At 37.4% G+C, this 18866-nt stretch overlaps 1 protein-coding gene across 1 annotated transcript in view; it reads left to right on the top strand.

The window, feature by feature from the left end:
- Nucleotides 1-18866, top strand: part of LOC122814881 — a 1525389-nt gene that overhangs the window by 753518 nt on the left and 753005 nt on the right. The window lies entirely within an intron of this gene.

An 18866-nucleotide genomic window follows, 5' to 3' on the forward strand; every position in this document is an offset into this window, starting at 1 on the left:
TCATCTGTTAAAGTGTTTTATGATTTGGAAAGCCAACAACACACTTAGTGATTTTTTTTCCATGGAACTAATTGTGCATGTAGCATATAAAACTCCATGCACCGCAAGTAATTATGATTGCCTTGACAGGTGAATTTCTTGACATCCATGTCTCAAACACATGATAAGTAGGTAATGACTGGTGAGATGATCATAATCCTCTATATTATTGATCTGATTGAATATTTATGTTTCAGAACTACTTAGTATTGAGCTATTATTTCTTGTCATACATCCATTTGTCAAGTCACTTTGTAATGTTTTAATGAGAAAACTATTTTTATTGTATTATGAACAGTAAGCAAGTTTGTAACATAATATTCAATATAGCTTAATATTTTCTATGAGAAGCTTGCTCCTTTTAGCTGAATGTGTACAGAGTAATGTAAGGGTAATATAAATATTATGACTGAATTCCTGTTTCTTGTTAAAATCGAATAGGTTTGTATTCTTAAGCAATTCTAATACTAGGTTTATAGGGTATGGTGTCACATTTATGACCTACTGATCATTACTTATGAGTATATAACAATGCTCCATGTGCAGCTTTCTTTTTTCCATATATACATCCATGCTGATCTGAAAGAACTGATCAAGAAGCTTCATCTGATTTTAAGTAGAAATGTATTTCAGAGGATTGGAAAACATTATATTATACAACTATCCATTCTTTTTTATTCTTAGTCTGTTATCCTTAGAGGTGATTTCCCATATTGGGTGCTGGTTCCAGCCATAGATTTAGTAGAGGAATTTAAACAGGATTAGATTACTCACAACCTTATTTATGAGACAGGGATCATCTCTGTGACTTCAATATAGAATATAATTACATATCTAAAAGTCCTGTTAAGAAATTCATGTTTCCTAGTTCCCACATTTTCATTCTAATCAATGTCAGTACATGTATTAATTTATTTGCATGACAACTACAGAATATTTAATCAATAACTAATGACGTGGTGTGGTATATTGAAGAATTACCCATGGTTGACATGGTTTAATCATGAGGATGAAGCCTGAGTGATTAAATAAAGCCAACCATGGGTAAATTTCAATATACCACAACCACAGAGTCGGTTATTGGTATAATACAATGACATTATTTAAGAAAAAAAATACTTACTTTTCTTAAATAATGCATTTGCATAATGGCACCATACTGTCCTTCTATGGCTGGTGGTATCTTGCTGCCTTGTTTTGATGTACTGTGCATGAGTATGGGACTTGCATTCCCACGCATACCCAGTACATCAGTGCTTTGAAAAGGAAGCAACAGAGAAAAGAAAGTCTCCATTGCTCCCTTTTTGTTTTCTTTTATTTTTTTTATTAAAAAAAGTTTCAGCTACATTAGAGGTAAGATAGAGAGATGGAATAGAGGAAATGCAAAGAAAATCAGGTACGTGCCTTTAATTTTAAATAACGTATCTGATTTTCTTTGTATTTTCTCCATGCTGCCTCTGTGGTATGTCCGAAGTCCGGACTATATATATATTTTTTTTTTTATTTTTTGTTAAAAAATAAATAAAAGTTATAGAATATACGAATGGAAAGAAGTCTGGGTGACTGGACCTTTTTCCGTTGGTATATTCTGGAGTTTATAACAGGTATGCTGGTTGGGCTGGCCAATCAGCATGCTTGTTTTCGAATATTAAGGACCAGTCATTGTGTAATACATTATATTTAATGATGAAGGACATCATTTGGATATATAAGGTGACCATAACTACCTGAGAATAAATTGGCATGGCATGTGTGTTACAGAGAATCTTTTCCTAATAGTGTTTGATGCATCCTGGTATCAAGTATGGTTCCAACAATTTTACATTCCACGTGCAGTCTAAATGATTTATCAGTTAGTTTTATAATCAAACTTTAGCTCCTTTTAAAATTCATCACTTTTTGACATTTGGGAAAAGCTTATTTGAAATACACATATAATATATTTTAAATCCATTCTGTAGGACTTTTTGCAACTTTTATTTGCATATTCATTCCTTGTTTATCATCTTTTATGTTAGCAAATAGCAGTCAAAATAGATGGGAGTCACAAAACCAAATCCTTTAGGATACCAGTGTTTTTTTAAATAAGGTTTCACAGTTAACACCTTACATTGATGTGTAGTCTTCCATTGTCATGCTAATTAGGAACTATTTGCATAATATACTTATTGTCATTATCTTTCCTAACAAGAAGATTGTACTCAGTGTTATAGAGATGTTCAGATATGCTAATGAATTAGAAGTCCCTTACCAAGTACATCTCACTTTCTCAAACACCATATGCCAGAGAAGGATATAGCTTCCTTTGACATACCCAGACTTTTCCATGTCAGAGTAGTAGACCTCCTTTTGGATTAGTTCCAGGATTATTCTTTTCATAATTTTATAAATGAAATAGACAAGAACTGTAGGTCTAAGATTCTTGGTATGACAAGTAGGTCATCCTTTGTGCATGAGTGGTATAGCTGCCTGCTGGTAAAAATCAGGATGGTATACATATTGTTAAAAAAAAAAACTTTTTGGTATTATACAATGTATTTTGGTTATATTTTCCTTAATCGTGTTCAGGACACACTTAACATATTGCTGGAGTCCTTACAGCTAGTGTTTCTCATTTTATTTGATGTTTGTATAATCAGATAATGACACATAATATATGGAGATTTAACATTTCTCTTTAGTAGGTTTTTATCTTTTTTTTCTTTGACTTTTTAAAGTTAATGCATAATTTCATTGTCATTAAATTGTCATTAAATTAGCTAGGTCCTGTGACTGGAATGTAATCTCACTCCTGATTGACAACATATAACTTTTGCTGCTTTTCCCCCTTGAGTTTCTCAGTGTTGTTAAACAAAGCCACAGTGTTTCCATTGGCCTTTGTAGCATTATTCTTCTCATACCCTGATATTTATGATTTGACAAAGACAGGAAGGATTTTTGTCATTTATTTTTTCAAACTTTCTTTTTGGGAGTATGATCGTTTTTAAAAAGCTACACTTTTTTCTATTATATATCATAGTAGTTCAGTAGTTCTACTGCAAGAGTTACTGCTTGTATTTCTCAAAATATTTTACTTCATATTTATAATGTTTTGAATGTTTCATTTAATAATGTCATTGAAGTCAGTAGTAATATCTTAGACATTGATTTCTGATGGCATCATTCCACTGGAAAAACCTACAAAGTTGAATTTGATCTCCATTATGATGCTACAATATTGCATTACAATTATAGGTCTCAGAAACTCTACAGAGATCATCCAAGAGTCCCATATAAGTACATCTTACCCTACAAGGAAGCTTCCTGAAAAATAAGTCAGATTATTTTTTTACAGTATATAAGGGAACCTAAACCTTATTCTAATAGGTAGCCCAATTCAGAGCCTATCACTACAGTGTGGAAAGTTATTTTCAAAACTGGTACAATGTTTTCCAGAAACCAAAGTGACCCTCAAGTCCTAATGCTTGAAAGCCAATGTCAAGTACCCTCAGTGCAATCATTAACAGTCTGAGTGCAGAATCAGATTGAGATGTACAAGGCCATCCTTATATGGTAGTGACCCATCAGGAATAATATTTCTGTATCATTTATAGTTTACTTATGCCTTTTGCAGAGTAAAAATGTAAAGCGTAAGTAGTATTAAATCTAAAATTGATTTTAAGGAGTTAACATAATTTTATGCCCCGATTAACCTGTCATTAATATTGTTTTTAAACTACAGAAATACCTTCTTACTATTACATTCGCATTTGCAGCAGAATGATAGTCACTGTCTACTCTTTCCTAGGTATTTAAACTGAATATTCGGTTATTAATTCATTGCTGATTGCATAGGGATAAAACTTGACTGTCACTTACAAATGCATGGTAATAGTTCATTTTGCATTTGTTAACTGGGTAAGTACACTTGTCTGAGCATCCTTTTTGGGCTCAACCAAAGCAACTAAAGCAGATAACAAATAATGTATCATCAACAAAGCAGTCAACATAAGTGATACGGTACCTCAAAGCCTTGTCCTTATATTCCTACAAGCTGCTGAGATGGCACCTATATCTGGCCTACAAAACATCCTCCATTGAAGCCCTAATGGACCTGTTGCACGTCTCTAAAACAAATAACTTCAGGAACACCTAATCTAGAGACCTAAACATTGCCTGCAACATAAACAGGACATGCTGGAGGGACAGGTATGTGTCTCAGACACTCCTTCTACTCTGGAATGAGCTTCCCATTCATGTGAAGTAGAGTTCATCCCTGCACTCATTCAAGCAAAACTGGAACAGTGGATGGAGAACTCCTGGTCTGGCATCTATGTCTTTATTAGAGAGAAATCTTGTAAATGCTTGGCACCCTGTGCTCAAGTATATACACCCCCACAAAACCCAATGCCTTTCAAATATTAAAGGAAAGCATAGCTAAATTTAAACAAGCCCCTTAGGTCAATAGTCTAGTATTCTACTGTGATACTATAACACTATGATTACAGGTCAGGCATGCTAGACAAAAGTAATAAATATAGATGATAGGTAGTATAAGCATTTGTAAGTAATGTAGCTATCATGGGCAACAATAAATAACATAATGTGGATGAAAAAAGAAAAATAAGAATAAAAAAGTAGAGAAGAGAAGTAAAATATTTAAAGATTATTATTCTAAAACCAGTTTCTATTGACTGGAGATGATATTATATAGATTGTAGGAAGGCAATCACCCAGAAACATGTTATTGTTATCAAGTAACTACTGTAGTTATTTGATGAAGTTATTCTCAATCCATTGTTAAAACTGGTCCAGATGTGCTTTTATGTCTGGATGGTCTTTCATAAGGGGTGTACACATTTTTGCTTCCCATGTGAACTAATGTTAACATAGTAATCATAAAGGTATTGAACTGAAATAGGTCTAATATAAAACACTGGAGAACTCTCTTATAATATGGAATGAGTAACAGGCCATGCTCTTAATTTTAACACATGACTATCGGTACCTCAGCCACATCTGTACCCAGTCTGAAATGTAGGGACAGATGTGTGCTTCAGAGTTTGGGAGATGAAATCAAAAGCTTTCACCAAGTAAAAAAAAAATAATACCCATAGAGACATTATTATGTTCTGCATTAATACCCAAGTATAAAAATGAATGAGATTAGAAACCCATGACTGGCTCAGACTGAAACCATATAAACTCTTGCTCTAGGCATAGTATATATCCTTCAAAATATCTACCACCCTCTTTATCTGTCTTTAAATATTGGGGTAATGTTTGCTTACATGCTTGCTTGCTTTCAAATAGTTGGGCACAAACATCTTTTCTTAATTCAGTTGAAATTAATAAGTTAGCAAATACTTTGTATTGTTTTTTTTCTACTAACTATAACACTGTTTTTGTCTAACCTCTGGTCATATTTAAAGAAACTTGTCCGGTTTTATTCATAGCTGTTTTACAGAATTAAAAGTAAAACCATATACTGTCTTGTAATTTCCGTTTGTAGTTAAGCTAATTACCCGAGTTTTAAAAAGGCATTTTTCAGTTTAAAACTGAAGTTACGCAGTATGTTCTGCTGAAATATCTGCTCTTAGATAAGCAAGATGACTGGTATTATTGAATGCTATCCACAAGAAAAGACTACAGCCACGTGTTTCCTTTCTTTGAAAGGTCAGGTTGCAGTTAAAGTTACTTTGGCCAGCTATACTTTGCAGAATTATTAGGTTACTTGTCCAATACTGTTAAGCTTTGCTATTCATACCTGTGTACAAATAGCCTTTTTTCAGCTTTTAAATTGTTGGCATTAGAATCACAGCTGAGAATAACTATAATTTCCTGCTTATCAGTGAACCTTTATAGGTTCATAGGTTCATAGGTTCATACTAGGCTATCTGCCCAAGGGCATTTATAAGCCTAGCCCAGAGTTTTGTGGCTTTCGCCACCCCTTTAGTTTGAAGAAAACTATGCCCATTATTTTGCTGTGCCTCTGTCAAGCAGTGACACTGAGGTAATCCCTGGGGTATATCTGCGATCTCCCATCCATTGGTCAAGATTTCTCTTGAACAAGGCCAGCGAGGTGCTCTGCCTCACATGTACCGGGATTTTGTTCCACAGCATAGGGAGTCTCTGGGTGATGAATCTGTCCATCCAGCATGTCCTATTAATAACCGTGTCAAGGTTTAAGTCTCCCGCCCTTGTAGTTCTGAGGGATCTAGATTTTTTGAGGTGAAGCATGTTCATCAAATCTGGGTTTGACATGGCCTTGTATGTCAGGCACAGGTCACCTCTGAGAAAGCGGTAAGCGACTGAATAGAGCTGGAGTTCTTTCAGTCGGGCAGCATAAGACATATTTTTGAGACCCTTTATCCTTTTGGTGAGGAACTTTTGGGGCCTTTCCAGCTGCTGCAGGTGTCGGGTCAGATACATTCCGAATGGGGCATTGTACTCAATCATTGGTCTGATGAGTGATGAGTACAGGGGACAATGACCTCCCTTGATCTAGATGTGAATCCCTTCATGATCAGGTGGGCAATGTAGAAGGTCTTCCTAACTACTTTAGCAACGTGAGTGTCAAACGAAAGGTTACTGTCAACCTGGGTCCCCAGATCCCTGATAACTTCTTCTGTGCTCAGTGGATTGCCACCTATATGGTAGCTAGGGGTAACCTTGTTTTTCCCGAAGGGTATGACTATGCATTTCTTGGCATTTAACTTTAGGCCATGGCTCTGGCACCAGTTATCCATTTCTGTGAGACCCTTCTGAAGGATATCTGTGTCAGATGTGTTTTCGACTATGGCGCCTAGTTTGCAATCATCTGCAAACTTTGTCAGCCATAACCCTCCTGTGTTTGCTTGTACTTCAGAAGAGTAGATGCCGAACAAGAGTGGGCCCAGGACTGAGCCCTGTGGGACACCACTTGTGACAGGCTTTGAGTCTGACATAGCGCCAGCAACTCTGACCCTGTGGGTTCTGTCACTTAGCCAGTTTGTAACCCATCTTGTGATGTATGGGTTTACATTTAAGCTTATGAGTTTTTCAAAGATACCTGAGTGGGGTATTGTGTCGAAAGCCTTTGCCAGGTTGAGGTAGGCTGTATGGACTGCCTTTCCCTCATCAATGGCCTTGGTGACTGTTTCGAAAAAGTCAACCAAGTTTAAAAGGCATGATCTGCCTTTGACAAAGCCAAACTGGGTTGGATCCAAAGTCTGCAAGTTCCCTATGTCTTTATTTATGAGTTCCATCATGATCCTCTCCATGGCTTTGCAGATCAGGCTTGTCAAGCTGATGGGATGGTAATTTCCAGGGTCGGTGGAGGCACCGCCTTTGTGAAGTGGGACCACAGTTGCCGTGCGCCATTCCTTGGGTACGTATCCTGAGGTGAGGCTAAGATTAAACAGCTGTCCTAACCTGTGGGTTTAATTCCTCATTGAGTTCGTGGAGCACACAGCCGGGGACACCATTCAGTCCCATGGATGCTGTGTTTTTCGCCTTGGAGAGAGCAGTTCTCACCTGGGCGTTAGAGATGTTTGGGGGGCTGCAATCCTCTGGTATAGATATCTCTCCTTTTGGGGGGGAGGGGGGGAGAAGTTTGCACTGAACCTGTCAGCCAGTATGTTGGCAATGTCTTTAGGTTCAGTAATTTTCACATCAGTTTGAACTAATTCTGAGCATATCTGGGAGTTTCCTCCCAGGTTTCTAATATAGCTAAAGAAGGCCTTATGATTGTCTTTTGAGTCCTTAGCGATTTTTCTCTCAAAATTTGCCTTGGATGATTTTATGAGAGCTCTTAGTTTTTTACTTATAATGATCAAAGGTGTCTTACCTTTTAAGGATTTTGCTCTATCTTGTAGTAGCTTCCTCCTTTTGTTGTAGAGCTTGTTTATGGCTGGGGTCCACCAGACTGGACGCTTGCCTTTGGTACAAAGAGTCTTTGTTTTGTTTGGGATTGCCTGATCCATGCAGTCCTGTAGGTGCTGGTAGAAGGCATTTGTAAGTGATTCAGCGGCTTGAGTAATGTTTACCGCCGGCTCGGGGGCCTTAAAGGAGACCACATTAGTCTTTAGAAGTGTGAAGTCGGCTTTTGAGAAGTTCCTCACTGTGGTCTTTTTTATCTCAGGTGGGGGCGGGATGAGGACCTCCAGTGAGATTAGTTTATGATCTGATCTCACCAGTGAGGGGTATACATCCGGTGTTGAACATTGTGATCCCATGTTCGTGATGATGAGATCAAGTATGTTTTCACCTCTTGTGGGGATGGTGACTAGTTGTTCTATGGCATTTGAGTTTATGAACTTCAGGAACCTTTGGGCTAGAGTGTTTGGGCTTGAGTAGTGATCCCAGTCTATATTAGGGTAGTTGAAGTCACCTAGTATGATGGTGTTTGGAGATACATTTATCCCCTCCAGTGTTTTCAGGAAAGCTATGTGAGGTTCCTGAGTTTGAGAGGGTGGCCTATAACATGTTACAAATTGCAGGGCAGTCTTGCCTATGGTTAATTGCACCTGGATGGTCTCCGATGCATTGTGCGTTGCCACCAACCTTGAGGTGTGGGTGTCCTTGATGAATATGGACACCCCCCCCTCCTTTCTTGGTGTTGTCCAGATTTTGGGGCCGGAACGCATGATATGAGGTAAAACCTGATAGTGCTGGGGTGCTCTCAGGAGCCTTGAACCAGGTTTCAGTCACAGCACAGACATCGATGTTCTCCATACTGAGAAGGGCCTCGAGTGCGTGCATCTTGAGGTTGAGACTTCTGGCATTGAGCAGCATTACCCTTAGTTTTTTCCTTTTTGTGTTCTAGGGTGGTAGGTTTAGAATTTGAGCCTTGCCTAAAAAGGCACTATGGGGTGGCAAGAGCCTTTGCCAATATCCCGAAGCCCAGCGGTGACAGGTGCACGCCATCCCTTGTGAAGCAGCGTGGCTTGTCCAGCATGTCATCCCAGGCAGACAGACATTGGATCCCCTTTGAATGACACCAGAGTTTAAGCCAATTATTAAAGCTGATCATCCTATCTCTGTATTGTGGCATCATTCTTGGTGAAGGTAGGATACTGCTCAAGGTCAGGGTCATACCTGCCTGGGCTACATAATCAGAGAGCTCCTCAATGTCTCTTTTCATGTAGTCCAAGGAAGTACGTCTCAGGTCATTTACACCAGCGTGGACAATGACTGAGTCATACTTGTACCTGCTGTTGAGAGACGTGAGTGCTTGCGTTATGTGGCGGATTCTAGCGCCCGACAGGCAGCTTACTGTGACCTTGTCTACTAAGTGCCTGTCTTTACCTTGATTGTACAAATATTAAGGTAGCTCACTGTTTCTAAATGTGATATGATTTATGCTGCACAGTGTACAACATGGTATGGTTCCTTCTAGGAGCAAATGCATAAACTGTTATAATTTTCATCTTGGCAGAAGAATGTCTTTGTAATGATTTTAAAGTGCTTTCTTGAAATATCTGTTTATATTACCTATATACTGAGAATTTGTTTTGCTCTGATATTGTAACCTTCCCTCTGCTGCTTACCCCAACACCCCATCCTCTGCCTATAGAATCTATGCTCTCCTTGTTAATAATTGACCCTACTACTTTCTGCTCCTCTCTACCACACTGCTCATAATCTTCTTTCTGTTCCTCCTTTTCATAGGCCAAGGACCCAATATTTTTTCTGACTTCACCTGTCACAATATACAACAGACCGAAGTACAAGCCATTACATCAAGTAAAGGACCCCAGCAAGCTTCTACAGGCCTCTAAACTAAGTTAACATATGTTAACGTTTATTCAGCTGCAGTAAAGTTTAAAACTCTATTTCACCTCTTAGCTGATTTGCACATCACCTGCCCCACACCCAATTAACAGAAAGTTAAAAATAATTATCTCTTTACTTCCATACATCTAACCACCTCCCCCTATCCTGCTCCTCTCCAACTCACACTATCTCCCAAACTACAACTAACATAGACTTTAGAATCATAATATTTCAATACTTCCCCCACCCCCTTCTTGCAGTCTTAAACCACATGAAAGCCCTCCATTCAGTTTTTCAACCATAAAACTCCTTACAAAGTCCACACAGTTTCAACCATAAGACTCCATACAAAGTCACTTACAGGAACAAACTTTGCAATTTCCCACCTATTGTAAATTTAAACTATCTCAGAATCCCAGCGATATACTTACTGATTGTCTTCTTAGCTTTTCAGATATTCAAGGTCCTGGCTTATCCTGTGCCATTTGCTCTCGCTACACCCGAGCTCGCTCTGTTCCTCTACACTTCCCCTATTCCCACCCACCTCTGCTTTTCCTAGATTTATACCTACCATTATTCTACCCCTAAAGCTTGTTATTCAGTTAGAAATACTCCCACCTCTTTACATCCAATTATCATGAAAATCCCACCCATTACTATGTTAGCTCCACTTTGAAGCTTCACAACCTGCTCCCTACTGCCCATTCCAGTGCCCCTGCCTACTAGAATTCAGAATACACCATATCACTAAATATATTCTCCCTTCTCTCTAACCTGCTTCTAACATTATATATCAGTCTCCTAATCCACGTTACCTCCCTGAACTATTTCCTAACCCCAACAACATTTACGTACTGTACTCTTGTTCTACATCATGACAACTCCACAGAAAGCTTTAGTAACATATTAGCCAGCCTAATTCAATATCACATTATGCATGTCTCAAAACCCCTCCCGACAACATCACTAGTAAACCTAACTTCTACATAATAGTCAGCAATAATAAACATACCCAATACCTCAAGCATTACCTCTCCAAGCAACACATTCCATCCCTGTGTGGAGACATCCACCCTAACCCAAGGCCCCCAACTACAGCTTCCTCTGCTAAAAGCCTAAACCCTAAAATATTCTTCTAGCAACCCTAAACACATGTGGTATATGTAACAAACCACAGAATTTCATGCTTGGTTAAGTCAATACACACCTGATATTCTAGTAATCACTGCAACTTGGCTAAAACCCCATATCCATGATACTGAAATAAAACTCCCAGACTGTAATATAATTAGAAAAAAAAGAACCAACAAAAAAGGGTGGCGGGGTAGCCTTAATCTGTCCTACACTAACTGTCAACAATGACAAAATTCTAATCCGAACCCTACAACTTAACAAAATAAAACAAATATGCATTGTTGGACTATATACCGCCCCTCCAGGTAAAACATCCATACTATGGAAGATATCCTCTCTTGGATATCAGAAAACATCAGCAATGAAACTCTAATTATAGGAGCTATCAATGCCTAATGGAAACATCTGATGATTGGCTCCCTACTAGTAGCATAAACCTCTATGGTTATCCCCAGCTTGTTACCAGTGCCACCCGTATGCATAACAGCAATAGCCTAGGTCCAACTCTTGACTGGATACTATGTTCTAATCCTGATAAATACCCTAATACCTACACTGTACCTAATACTCTTAGTGACCACCTACCCATATTTATATATAGAGCCACACCCCAAATTACAAGAACACACACATACAAAACCACCATAAATATAAGGAACTTTGACCAACAAAGGTTTAATGAAAGCTTAAAACACACTAACTGGAATCCACTTAAAACACTACCACTAGAAGATGCCCTTGAATACTTCAACAATGTATTTATAAATACTCTTGACAGCCTAGCTCCCCTCTGCACCAAAAGAATAAAAACTAACCATGCTCCCTGGCTAACAAAAAATACCAAACAACATTTACAAGATAGATATAAAGCCTGGAAGGAACGGCACAATAACAAATCTGATGCTAACCTAATCAAATATAAACAGTTAAGAACTTAGACAAAAAAAAAGACACTTTTCCAACCAACTGGCAAATCACAATAACAACCCAAAACATTTTGGAACTATATCTCAAACCACCTCCCCAAGGCTCTAAACAAACTCAATCACCACGAGATGACAAAACTCCCTCAGAGATAGCCAACCTGTTTAACTCTCATTTTATAGACAACTTAAGCAAACTGTTAACAAATCCCACTGCCGGAACTACCTCAAGCCCCATCTCTGATTCCCCTCCACCCTTATCTCATGACTCCTGCACAAATAAAAGCCTTCACCTTCTCAAAAGATAGTACTACATCTTCTATCTCCTTTTCTCTTAAATCTGTCCCTACCCCTCTCATTCAAAAACTACTTCAAGAACTAAAAACATGCTCCCTCTCCTCTGACAACCTCCCCCCTGAATAATTAAATTTTGCTGCAGAGGCCATAGCATATCTTGTCAGCCTCCTTATAAATCACTACATAGTATAGTCCACTGTCCCTAACCTCTGGAAAAAAATGGATCATCACCCTTTTACATGAAGGGGCAACTCCAATGAACTATCCAGTTATCAACCAATCTCCATCCTCTCTCCTATTTCCAAACTCCTGGAAAAATGCATCCATAGGCAATTGCTTCACCATGTCATCCAAAACAAACTAATTACCCCTACCCAACATGGTTTTCACCCATCACACAGCACAGCCACTGTCCTAATCTCCTTCATGGACGCTGTGTCCAAATCTATTGACTCTGAGAAGATCACCCCTGTCTTACTACTAGAGTTATCAAAGACATTTGACACAATGTCCCACAACAAACTTCTTTATCAGACATCCATTGTAGGCTGCACCCCCCCACCCCTCTGGTGGTTTACAAGCTATCTATCCAAAATCCAACAATGCGTTAAATGGCAAAATGAACTATCCCAATCATACCTCTCAACCTCTTAGAGCAAGAAATCTTGACAAAGCCATTTATAAAAGTGTGACAAAGAACCAAAAATAGGAACCATTTTTAAATAGTGTTCTTACAAACATAGAAAGTTGATAGAATAACAGGTTTTGCATTAGCATGAATTTTCAGAAGGGTATGAAGTCTGATACTCAAATGTGTCTCATTATTTTCTAAATTTACTCCTTAATGATTTGCCACTAATTTGCCAGAAAACCACAAGTTTATGAAAAATGGACCAAGAATATGAGGCAAAAAATCTGGGCATTCTGCAAATATCTGTACAGTTCAGAGGTATGATCCCAATATCAAAGCAACACAACTGGTGTACCACAAGGGTCCATACTAGGACCTTTAGTCTTCAATGTTTTCACCAATAATCTTCACACCCCATCACCCCTTAGGTCCATTATCCAATATGCAGATGACACTACAATGATTTCCTCCTGTAATAACATACATCTCTAGCAACTCACCCAAACCACCTTCACCTCAATAGAGACATAGCTGAGAGAAGACCAGCTACTCCTAAATCCTAAAAAAAACAAAACTCTTGCTCTTCTCGTCAAAACCAGTCTCATCTGATTTTAAAATATTCTCTCAGGATAACACAGAAATTGAAACAGTTACCACAGCTAAGATACTATGGGTTACCATAGACAAGAAACTAACTTTTGAATACCACATCTGCAATAGTATTAAAAAAACACACACATCAAACTAGGAACACTCTATAGAAAAAAAAACGTTCTTGGATAACTCCACTAGAAAAACCATTGTCAACACATATTTGCTTCCCTCTCTCTTATAAGCAGTCCCATTATACACCAATTTACAATATTCTCTTAAAAACAAGCTTTAATCTTGCTTCCATAAAATTGCCAAATTTGCCACAGACTACTCCTGCCATTCCCATCACTGCCTAGCTCTGAAAGAACTAAACTGGCTCGGACTCACATACAACCTAAACCTAGTTCAGCTGTTTTCTGCACATAAAATGATATATACTCCTGATAGTTGCCCAGCCCTCAAATCTGTCCTAAAACCCTACATACCTACATCCACTATGAAAACAAACAACTCCTCACCATCTACATTCCAAACAAAAGAGCTGGACAGTGCCTACACTCTCATGCTACCACCAAGTTCTGGAACTCTCTGCCAACAGACATTACTACCTTTAAGTGCTTTAACAACTTCAAACATACCCTAAAAGAATTGTCTTTATAATCAGACCTGCCCCTGCTCCTTCCCTAACAGTTGAACTGCATCCACTCTCTAGGGCCTTTCCTTTCTACATCTGGAGATCCCTAGACCATGAATTTCATCCACTAACCATTACCATATCAAACTAAGAAACTTTATGTATTTCTACATCCTTAACTATTCCCATCCTGCACCACAGTTCTTTTAAGTATATGCTTGCTTCTAAGTTGGGATAACATCTGCTTGATTATGGCTCTTATGTCTATAGTTTTGGAACATAACTATATTGAGTATGAAGGGGAATACTTTAAACAGTCTAGAGGCGTAGCTATGGGAGCGGCATGCGCTCCCATTTACGCCAATATGGTTATGTTAGACTGGGAAGAATCGAAATTATTTACTAGTGAATACCACAAGTACATACTTGGATGATATTTATATATTATGGGATGGTGATAGTGCGCTACTTGATCAATTTTTGTTTTTTTTAAACTCAAGTAGTGATTACCTTAAATTCACGCATACTTGTAACAAAGATGGTCTTCCATACTTAGATACATATATATCAAAGGATGAGGGAAGCTTTAAATCTAAGTTATATAGGAAAAATACCTTCTCTAATAGCTATTTAGAATTTTCAAGAAATCACCCTAGGAAGTTATTTAGCAACATCTTTAGAGGTCAGATAATTTGAGCTATCAGGATGACGTCTACTTACAGTGAGATGTTGGATGAGGTATCATACATCACCACCCTATTTAGTGAAAGGGGTTACGATACTAGAATGATGACACGTATCACAACTAGTACTGTCAAAGAATGGAGTAAGAAATATACATTTTTATTAGGTGAATATTATTACAAAGGTATAGGTGGCAATCCAGTGCAGAACACTCCAAGATTTAACTCACCAAATATGGACTTTGGAAGAGCTTGTATATTAGAGTTTGGTCCATATGTTGGAAAGATAAAAAAGATTATTATTAGTAGCTGGAATATTATTTAGGCAGATCAGGACCTTGTTAAAATACTGGGCACTCAGCTGATATTTGTTAACAAGATGGGGCACAACATTAAAAAGTTATTGGAACGACAAATCAATTCCAAACAACTAAGGAATAGACATACTACCAAGTGTGGTAGGTGTAATCAATGTCATGCAATTTTGGAAGAAGGAAATATAACATTAGATAATTTAAATAAGACTAACATCAAGTTCAAACAAGGGAACTGCAACACTAGATGGGTGATATATTTGGCTAAATGTAATGTGAGTTCAGGATTCTATATAGGGAAAACAGAACGAAAATTTAACAAGCAAATATATGATCATTTGTACAGTATTAGGACCAAAGATGATAAGAATGCACTTTACAGACATGTCAATAAATATGGAGATGGGCACCATTTCAAATTTGGTATCATTGATAGTATTTTTTTAGATTCTAGAGGGGAAGACCCCAAAAGTTTATTGTCGTATAAAGAAACTTGGTGGCAATTATTTACTGATGCTTCCAATGAACCAGGATTAAATGATTTTATAAGCATTAAATCAATGCTTTAGGACACAATAACATTGTTTTTGCATTGGTTTTCAAAGATAATATATAGTCTGCAATAGGCATTATCAGTTGATAACTGCATGAAATTTGTTTTTAATTTGCACATTGTAAAGATTCTTTGAAAAGCTTTTTATGATTGACTTATGTAACTATTATTTTAAATTGTGTTGTCACTTTAAATGGAGTTGTCTTTTTAAATTGCGCTGTTTTTGGTGCCAAAAAAGTTATTTAAATCTGAAGCTGTGTTTATGGATTTTATAGAGTTCTGATGAAGCTCGCAACGAGCAAGTGAAAGCGCTTAACTTTGGATTATTAAACCAGATTTATTATATTTCGCTTCCTTGCCTTGTTTATTTGAGTGTGTCAAGACACAGGGGACCAGCGTTTTGTCTTTGGTTTAGTTTGTGTGTTTTTAACGCTGTGAAAGATATTTTCCTCTTCTCTGGAATAAACTTACTCTGCAGGTTAAACTATGTGATTCAATATTTTTCTTCAAGCTAATCCTAGATGACTGGATGGGTGCTCTTTAGGATACCCCAGAACTAACTGTCTTCTTAACATCTAGAGAAAGTAGGTCGAGCCCGAGGGTGGATATTGGTAAGGCATACATGGCCTTGAAACTCCAATAAAACTTATGAAACAACATGTAATGTTAACTACAGAAGAGAACATTTTGCAAATACTAATATGTTACATTACATCAGGTTTACATAAAGCAGATCCAAAGAGGTTATCATTCCCTTTTATTCAGTACTGATCAGATGCATAATCACTGCATCTAATCAGTGCTGAACAGATGCAGTGAGAGCAGAAATGCATAATCACTGCATCTAATCAATGCTGAACAGATGTAATAAGCAGTGGAAATGCATAATCACTGCATCTAATCAGTGCTGAACAGATGCAGTGACCAGCAGAAATGCATAATCTGTTTTGCAGAAGTCAATTTTTCAACAATTTTCATAATGCATGGGAGAAGAACAAGTACAGAAGGGAAGCAGTAAGAACCAAGGATCATTAAAACTATATTCAAGAGTTTTTTAACACTCACCCCATGACTAGTCTTTAAAATCCATAGAGTTTAATATGTAAGTAGGGAACAGAAGATTGCCAGGCCTTTCTTCCATGTAACACACACACACACACACACACACACACACACACACACACACACACACACACACACACACACACACACACACACACAACTATGGACAATTTACTGTTACTAGTTCACCTACTGCATGTCTTCGGGCTGTGGGAGGAAATGTGAGTACTTGAAGAAAACAAACAAAAATGGAACTGCTCAGTAGATAGAGACGAGTGTATCCAAAAAGAAAATAAAATCTGTGTAGCCAGAACACTCAAGTCACCAAATAAGGAACACCAAGTTTAATATATCACCCAATCTAGAATGCTTTCACTCAAAGCTTCATCAGGTGCAAAACAAATTAATTAAAAGAGGAAGTTATATAAATAACCTTAAAAACCATCACATGTTCATGATATATTGCTTCCACTGGTTAAAATATATGCCAATCAAATAAACCATGTTGCATTTAAAGACATAGACTACTATTTTACATGATTTACTTGTTACATGGTTCTGGCTTAAATAAGAGGGCACCAATGTTACTGCATTTTTAAACACGCCTATTTTTAGATGATCTGATTGTTTTTGATTTTTTCTGTTGATCCATTAGAATTGTTTTGTGATTTGCATCTCTTCTGTCATTGGATGCTAGGTCTTATGAATTAGCTAGTGGTTTTATAAGGATCTCAGGAAGTACTGACTTTCAGCATGAAAGTGCTTGTCTGACCTTGTTTTTATTCAATAAAGTGCATCCTGTTTTAATTATTTATCTGCCATGTTTGTGCCTTCATGTTCTTTTTGGTTTACATTTGCTGCTTTTGCTCGCGAAGGCACATATTCCACTTTTGCAGTTGTGTCCCTGTATATTTAAATATGTCATATTTAATATGGTATCTTTTAGTTAGTGCAACATACAGAAGAATGCCTTCTATATTTGAAGTGACAGAGCACAACATATTAACAGTCAGATCAACTGCTTTAAATATGCACATTACAGGGAGTAATATCACAACAGCTTTCTGAACTTAAGGTACCTATTGTTCAGTAAAAGGTGAGAAGGATGACAAATGGAGTACATAGAGAAGTGAATGTTGATGGGGGGGATAAAGCAATAGCACTGGAATAAGTCTGCAAGTTGTTCTAAAGTGCTTATCTGAAAAGTGTTAAGTTATTTAAAATATAAATATGAAAAAAAAACAGAGCTTCAACTAACAAGGCCCATATAGCAAAATCCTGTTTCAGTGTAGTTAATGATAAAATTGGGCCTCTAAAGTGTGATACAGGTAGATATGCTTGTATACAAGAGTTAATGGTTGTTATGGATGGAGAGTTTGTTTACAGGGTGAGGGTATAATTTAGACTTGCCACATTTAATGAGGTTGGTGCCGAATAGGTTTGTAGCCCTTTTTGTAACAGATGGTGTTTTGGTTGATGAGATAAGAGTAAAATGATGGGTATGAAGAAAACCCAGTCTGAAGACACAGCATATTTTATTAGCAGATTTTAGAGCAACAAGTAGCATGCGAGTTTCTAAGTATGACTAGAGCCAAGGAATGTTTTTATTTTAGAAAACATATATTGGGGAAGACTATTATTAAAAAAGAAATGGAACTCATGGAAAAAATGGCTGCAGAAGATTCTGTATAAAAATAATGCATTGAGATGAGCTGGGATAGATAGTGTTTAAACCAGTTAATTGAGCTGAGTTCTGCAAGCTTGCTAAGTAGAATGGGGTGATTTCCAAGTCCAGAAGCTCTGTTTAGGTTGACAAAAAAAAATAGATTCAGTAAACCAGCCCTCATCCATATTACCAAAGGTGTTGTCAGGTGCCATATATAAAGCTGTTCTGGGTTGAATGGTAGTCCAAAAACATATTGAGAGTTGCTGACAGTACAAAAAAAAGTATATGCTTGAGAATTTTCCAGTCTATTTTAGCAAAGATCTTAAGTAGATGTTGAAGTGTTCTTACAGATTTGCAACTTGAAGAATATGTATATGTGGGAATTTAGGAATATGTGTAAGTAAAGTGGTTTTCTTGATCTGCGGCCAAATGCTCTACGTCGGAGTGATATCTCACTCAGTTATCATCATACCTTGATAAATCAGGCCATAATTTAGTGGCCTTGTCCTTTAAAATTGGTACTACTTCTACTGTAAATAGCTCTGTGTTTAGGAACTTCTCAAAAGCAAACCTTCTTCAGCTGCTTGATGACTTAAATAAA

Source organism: Protopterus annectens, chromosome 1.part1 (genome assembly GCF_019279795.1).
Source record: "Protopterus annectens isolate FY-2018-M chromosome 1.part1, PAN1.0, whole genome shotgun sequence".
Classification (NCBI taxonomy): domain Eukaryota; kingdom Metazoa; phylum Chordata; order Ceratodontiformes; family Protopteridae; genus Protopterus; species Protopterus annectens.